At 35.3% G+C, this 6,941-nt stretch overlaps 1 protein-coding gene across 1 annotated transcript in view; it reads right to left on the bottom strand.

Moving 5' to 3' along the window:
* LOC106871740 (potassium voltage-gated channel protein Shaw) overlaps nt 1-6,941 on the bottom strand; it is a 149,499-nt gene that overhangs the window by 1,572 nt on the left and 140,986 nt on the right. The window lies entirely within an intron of this gene.

Raw genomic sequence — 6,941 nt, 5'->3', positions numbered from 1 at the left:
ATGATGATGATGATGATAATAATAATAATAATAATAATAATAATAATAATAATAATAATAATAATAATTATAATAATAATAATAATAATAATAATAATAATAATAATAATAATAATAAGTGCCTTAGGTCTCCGGTTGAGACCCGGCCGGAAGACGAAATAAAATGCAAATCAATCGGAAAATAATAATAATAATAATAATAATAATAATAATAATAATAATGATAATAATAATAATAATAATAATAATAATAATAATAATAATAATAATAATAATAATAATAATAATAATAATCCTTTCTACTATAGGCACAAGGCTTGAAATATTTAGGGAGGGGACTAGTCGATTACATCGACCTCAGTGTTTTACTGGTACTTAATTTATCGACCCCGAAAAGATGAAAGGCAAAGTCGACTTCGGCAGAATTTGAAGTCAGAACGTAAAATTGGGCGAAATGCCGCTAAGCATTTTATCTCTGGCGTGCGACGGCAATAACAACAACGACGATGACGATGGTGATGTATACTTTTATTTTGAAAAGTGCCTGGATGAAAGACTACAGAATAATAATACAAAGAAATATGAAGCAATAGTAATAAAGAACGAATAAGCACTTGTAACTTACCACGAGGTCATTAAATAGTTGTTTAAATCTATTCCAGATGAAGAACCGAGTAGATTTTGAAATCAAAACGCAATGCATTGTTTGCCTGACGTGTTCTATCACTTTCTTACCACACGCACATACTCATGCACAAACACATGCACTCACAGGTACACACAAGTTCAATAAAAAGTAGCTTAAGTGAGAAGCTAGTTTATAAGACGCACACCTCACCTCTTCCATCAGAGGAAAATAATCTTACTTACCCACTCCTTATACTTATCTGTCTACACGAATATAGCTTCGTAAAGCACTATTTCCCACCACACACAAATATAAGCTCTTTAATATACACAATGTTTATGATAGCTATTCTTGTCAAAACAACATCGCTTTCACCATAAAACACAACAATGACAGACGGTTTCATAACTTCGTTAGAACAGTTATCTTGATATTATCGAGATCAATCTCAATATGGGAATCTTGCTTCTCCGTAGGTGTTTCAGGTTTCAAAAAGATTCAAAGTATGTTTCAAAAGTAGTCTGGTGATAAGATATATGTGTGATCTTAAGATGACAGTGTAAGGTGTTTGCTATTATGTACATTTAAAAGTACATATGATAATGTGTTTACAAATTAAAATGTTTTTGGATCTACATAGACAGTATTTTTCGTAGGATATGAGAAGTTCCCATGAGGACTATACTTTTAATTTCTATTTTGGGATTTCTTGGAATCAGCTCATTTGGCTATCACTCCTAGAGCACCTATGACAACAAATATTTTTCTAGTCTTGAGTTTCGACATTTTGCCAAGTTCTATTTCAGGATCTTTATACTTGATAGATTTTGAGAAATACATATTTCACTGCTGGGATAATCATATCGATGAGGAGGCACAGTTTTTGTCTGAAATCATTCAATATAATGTTTGACCTATTTGCATTTACGTTTCTGTGAGTTTGAACAGAAAAATTCTATTGGTGTGAAATATGATAATTTTCAAGCACGTGGGAGGGTTTGTGTTCCTCCCCGTTTTTATCATGGGGTAGGCCCAGATCCTTGCAAATTACCCACTAAATTTACTGTGCTGCTGAAAGTCTGAAGACGCAAGAAGGCTGCACATGGGCACAAAATGATCGATGGTTTCAGTGTGTTGTTTACATACACGACACGTTGGGCTATGGCCGTCCTGTAAGATGTTGGTCTGGTAGTATCTTGTAAATAGGCATTGGCCCTGGGCCGGTACGATAAACAATTATGTTTCTGATTTTAAACCAGAAGTTGCTAACTATTGATGAGTAAGAGCTTTGTCAACATCAACATTGTTAGCTCTCTTTGAGTATTTTCTATTTATTAGTGAGAATATTTAAGACAGCATTTCTAGCAAGTTGTTTTAATGCGTTTAGCTTTTTCCCAGTTCATCTAATTCTGGGACTTGCTGTATTTGCCTTCATATTCTCTATCTCATGGTCGCACTGAATCATAAAATCCCATAGAATCTTTGCATTTTTATTTTCGACAATGGCTTCAGATTTGTGGTCGTACCAATTTTTTGCTCTGTCAAGTCCATACTTGTTGCAAAGTGTCCAATGGACAAGCCTGGCTATATTGTCGTGGCTTCTCTTATATTCCTTCTGGGCTAGTGGCGTACATTGGCTGGTAATATGCCATACGGTTTCACCGTTTTGTCCACAGATTCTGCACTTATCACTTTTTTTTGAATCTGTGGACAGAAAATTATTATTATTATTATTATTATTATTATTATTATTATTATTATTATTATTATTATTATTATTATTATTATTATTATTATTATTCAGTAGTTTTATTTTTATAACGTGCTTTCACTTCACTACCGAGCGCAGCTCTGTGTGCCTTGGGTATGTGCTGTGGTTTGCTGTGATGCTCTTATGGTTACTGTATTGAAAGTGTTTATTATTATTATTATTATTATTATTATTATTATTATTATTATTATTATTATTATTATTATTATTTCAGTGGTGGAGATGACGAAAAACAAAGACACAGAAACGGACATTTGTTATTGAATTATGAACTGTTTAACGATTACTAATTCAACTGTTGTTATTTTGAAAGGACAGACAGTTGAGAATTTAGGTTGACCAAAAAATACTGACATTGAAATAGCAAACATACAGTAAAAATAAAAACTGAACCAATGTAATACATATATGATGAGGCGACGTATTCTTTATTGCTTATCACTTGTTAAAACTCATGATGCGCCATAAGAAAAAAGAAAACCTCAGATCGATATGTTGCTCACTACACAGAAATCGATAGCTACTAGACAGCAATACATTGTGGTTATTGGTTGTGGTTGCAGTTGTCGTTGTTGAAACGAAATTAATTTCTTTCCATAGGAACAATGTAAAAAGGAAAATGAAGCATAAAGAAACCGTGTTGATCCAGACTTACAACCAGCAGCGTGAAGTGTGTTAATGATAGCCCTTCTCTCTGGAAACAACGAGACCTACAACATATTTTGCATTCCCTATTTCCGAACACATACACACAAACACACGCGTTCAAGCGCGCGCGCACACACACACACAGAGGCACGCATACGCATCTTATTTGATTTAACAAACCTATGATCAAGAGCAAGATGGTTGGATAGTATCCGTAGTCCCAGTTGGTTGCGCTTGGAAATCCAGCCGGAAAGTCTAATGACGGTTGCCTCAAAAGCTCTGGACTAAAAGCCTAAACGGAAGAACTGATTCTCGCTGCACAAGACCGATGCCTGACTACAAATAATTATAAAAACAAAATAATGAAAACAAGCCTCAACACCAAATACAGAATGTGCAACCAGCACAATGAGCCAGTTGACCACATCATCTCGGGCTACCTAGTCCTTGCCAAGTTTGAATATGTATACAGACACGACAAAGTAAGCAATTATATCCACTGGACGATATGCCAATATCACATCATCAAAACTAACAGCAGGTGGTATAAGCATGAGCCAAGCAAGGTACAAGGCAACGATCATCTGGGATATGCTGGTTCAAACCGACAAAGAAAAAAACTTAATCGTCCAGACAAAATAGTCAAGGATTGGTGACAAAACACCTGCTTACTGATAGACATTGCAGTCTCTTCTGATCAAAATATTCTTTTCTACTCTAAGCACAAGGCCCGACATTTTTGGGGAAGGGGGCCAGGCGATTAGAGGCTCCCAGTACGCAACTGGTACTTAATTTATCGATCCCGAAAGGATGAAAGGCAAAGTCGACCTTGGCGGAAATTGAGCTCAGAACTTTAAGACAGACGAAATACCGCTGAGCATTTCGCTTCTCATCAAATATTGTCAAAAAAGAAGAGGAGAAATTGTCGAAGCACAAAGACCTCGAAACTGAAGTATTCAAAATGTGGGGCATGAAAGTAAAAGCAATACCAATAACAGTTGGAGCATTGGGCATAATAAAAAAAAAAATCATACGAAAAAATATAGAAGCTATATCTGGATCCTCAACACTACACACTGTCCAAAAAATAACCCTGCTAGGAACAGTCCACATGCTACGCAAGATACTATCAATACAATAATATAGCCCAAACAAAACAACCTACAAATATAGGATACAGTCTATACAGCATTTACTCAGTGAGATAAACTGCCACCAGCAAGACAATAAAAACAAAGCATTACACAATCAATACACAATACAAGCAGCAACACAACAAAGGACAGCACCATACCTCAAGGACAAAAACCTAACACAATACAGTACTGGGAAGAGTTCGCACACTCCCAACAGCAGAAAGGAACACAGAATGCTGCACACACCCCAGCAACACGGAAGTGCAGCAGGTGATTCAGTAGAAATTTGCCTCAATCTACCAAATATCGAACAGTTATATAATAACAATAATAATAATAATAATAATAATAATAATAATAATAATAATAATAATAATAATTAATAATAATAGTAATTACAATAATAACAATAACAACAACAATAATAATAATAATAATAATAATAATAATAATAATAATAATAATAATAATAATAATAATAATAATAATAATAATAATAATGATGATAATAATAGCAATGACAAGAATGATTCATTGGGAGCGTTGTGGAAATCACGGCTAACAAAGAGCAAAGACGTAGTATAAGCAAACTTCAGAAGGAGTTTCCGAAGATAAGAATTGCAAAATCCTGTGAGATGCAATGACTCAGTTCGATCACCTGACCAGACATCGGAAACCGGACATTGTTGTGGTGAATAGAAAAGAAAGAACATATATGATAATCGACATAGCATGCCTCGGTGACTAAGGGATGAATGTGAAAGAAGACAAAATAAACAGCTATGACGATTTAAAGTGGGAAATGCGAGGGTTGTGGTCAATGAAGAGAGTAGATGTGATACCAATAGTAATTGGCGCACTTGGAAGTATCAGAACTCAGCTACCAACATGGCTGAAAAAGATCGGTGCAAGTGTGAAGAATACCTACAAAAATCAGCATTGCTTGAACTTGCAAGAATTCTTCGCAGGGTTCTTGAAGTATCACCAGTAAACAAATGTCACATTAGTCTGCTGGCTGTGGATAGCTGACACTTTCCATCGTACCCAGCAAAATAAGCTGTGAGTTTTCATATAATAATAATAATAATAATAATAATAATAATAGTAATAATAATAATAATAATAATAATAATAATAGTAATAATAATAATAGTAATAATAGTAATAATAATAATAATAATAATAATAATAATAGTAATAATAGTAATAATAATAATAATAATAATAATAATAATAATAATAATAATAGTAATAATAATAATAATAATAATAATAATAACGTGCTGTGGAAATACGTACCTCACACAAAGATGACCTCCAATCATCGTCCAGGAATTTCTGCAGGTGGTGCAGCCACAGTGCACACCTGTGCATCAGAAGTCAGGGCATACACAGCCTGTCTACCAAAGGGTACTGGCAGTAGAAGGCATCCCTTCAACTGGAATCATAAAAGATGATTCATTCAGGTCAGTCATGAATGTGAGCATGGTGCAACGGCCACCAATGAAGTATGAGGAACGCGACGTAAGCTTTTGCCACCTCGGATCGACTTTCCAGGAATTGAAAAGAAGCAACCACTGGCTTCTCGTAACTTCATCTCAATCTCTAATTTCTTGGAGCCTCGAAGTGATCCAGAATCCAAGCAATTTCACTGAATCCAAGCAATTTGCCTATCTAGTGGCCCACGATGCTATTGGAAAGCAATGACTTGATTCTCCAGGTACCAAGCTAAAAACACACCGAATTGTTTGGATTTATCTTTACTCCTGTTACCGCCTCATTCTTTTAGAGCTACCGATTAAATTCACTTTCATGGTGTCCGATACTATTACTGTGTCGTCATTTACATACGCTAGTAGGCCCTTGTATTCCAACTCGAAACAGATGCTTGTCACTAATTTTAGATTGAGCAGCAATTGCTACAAAATTAGCGCATACTGGAGACATACAAATGCTGACATACGCTCTCCTAATACTGGATATGTCACTTAGCGTGTCTGTCAAAGATATCTTCAGATATTTCCATATTTGAGGCGCACACATACACACATATATATACACACACACACACATAACACACATATAACACACACATACACACACATATAACTCGATATTCACACGCATAAACAGAGAGTAAAAAAGAGTGGGAGAGAGAGAGAGAGAGAGAAAGAGAGAGTGAGTAAATGAGAGAGAGAGAGAGAGAGAGAGAGAGAGAGAGAGAGAGAGAAATGTAGAGTACGAGAAGAATATGAAAACAAGAGAAATATTGGTTTCTACTTTTGGCATGAGGCCAGCAATTTCGGGTGAGGGTGTAAGTCGATTACATTGACCTCAGTAATCAACTGACACTAATTTGATCGACCCCAAAAGGATAAATAGTCGACTTCGGTGGAAACTGAACTCAGAACGTAGGAAATGCCACTAAGTGTTTTGTCTGGTGTGATTCTGCTAACTCGCCGCCTTTAAAGAAGAGAAATATTAAAGCAACTGGTGTTTGGTTGCGAACGATTTTGTACGGCTGACCGATTATTTGAACTCTTTTGGCACCAGTACGCTTTGGCCCCGAAACCAATATAAACGCTCATACACATATACACACATACGAGTGCTCCTCCATAGATATACACATACATAGATAGAGAGGAAGAAAGCGTGAGAGAGAGTGTGTGAGACAAAGAGAATGAGAAATAGATATTACACATACATACAAACATAACTAGATATCTACACACATAAACGGAGGTAGATAGCTAAA

This window comes from Octopus bimaculoides, chromosome 8 (genome assembly GCF_001194135.2).
Source record: "Octopus bimaculoides isolate UCB-OBI-ISO-001 chromosome 8, ASM119413v2, whole genome shotgun sequence".
NCBI lineage: Eukaryota > Metazoa > Mollusca > Cephalopoda > Octopoda > Octopodidae > Octopus > Octopus bimaculoides.
Note: the sequence above shows the minus strand (reverse complement) of the source record. Positions and strands in the feature narration are given on the sequence as shown.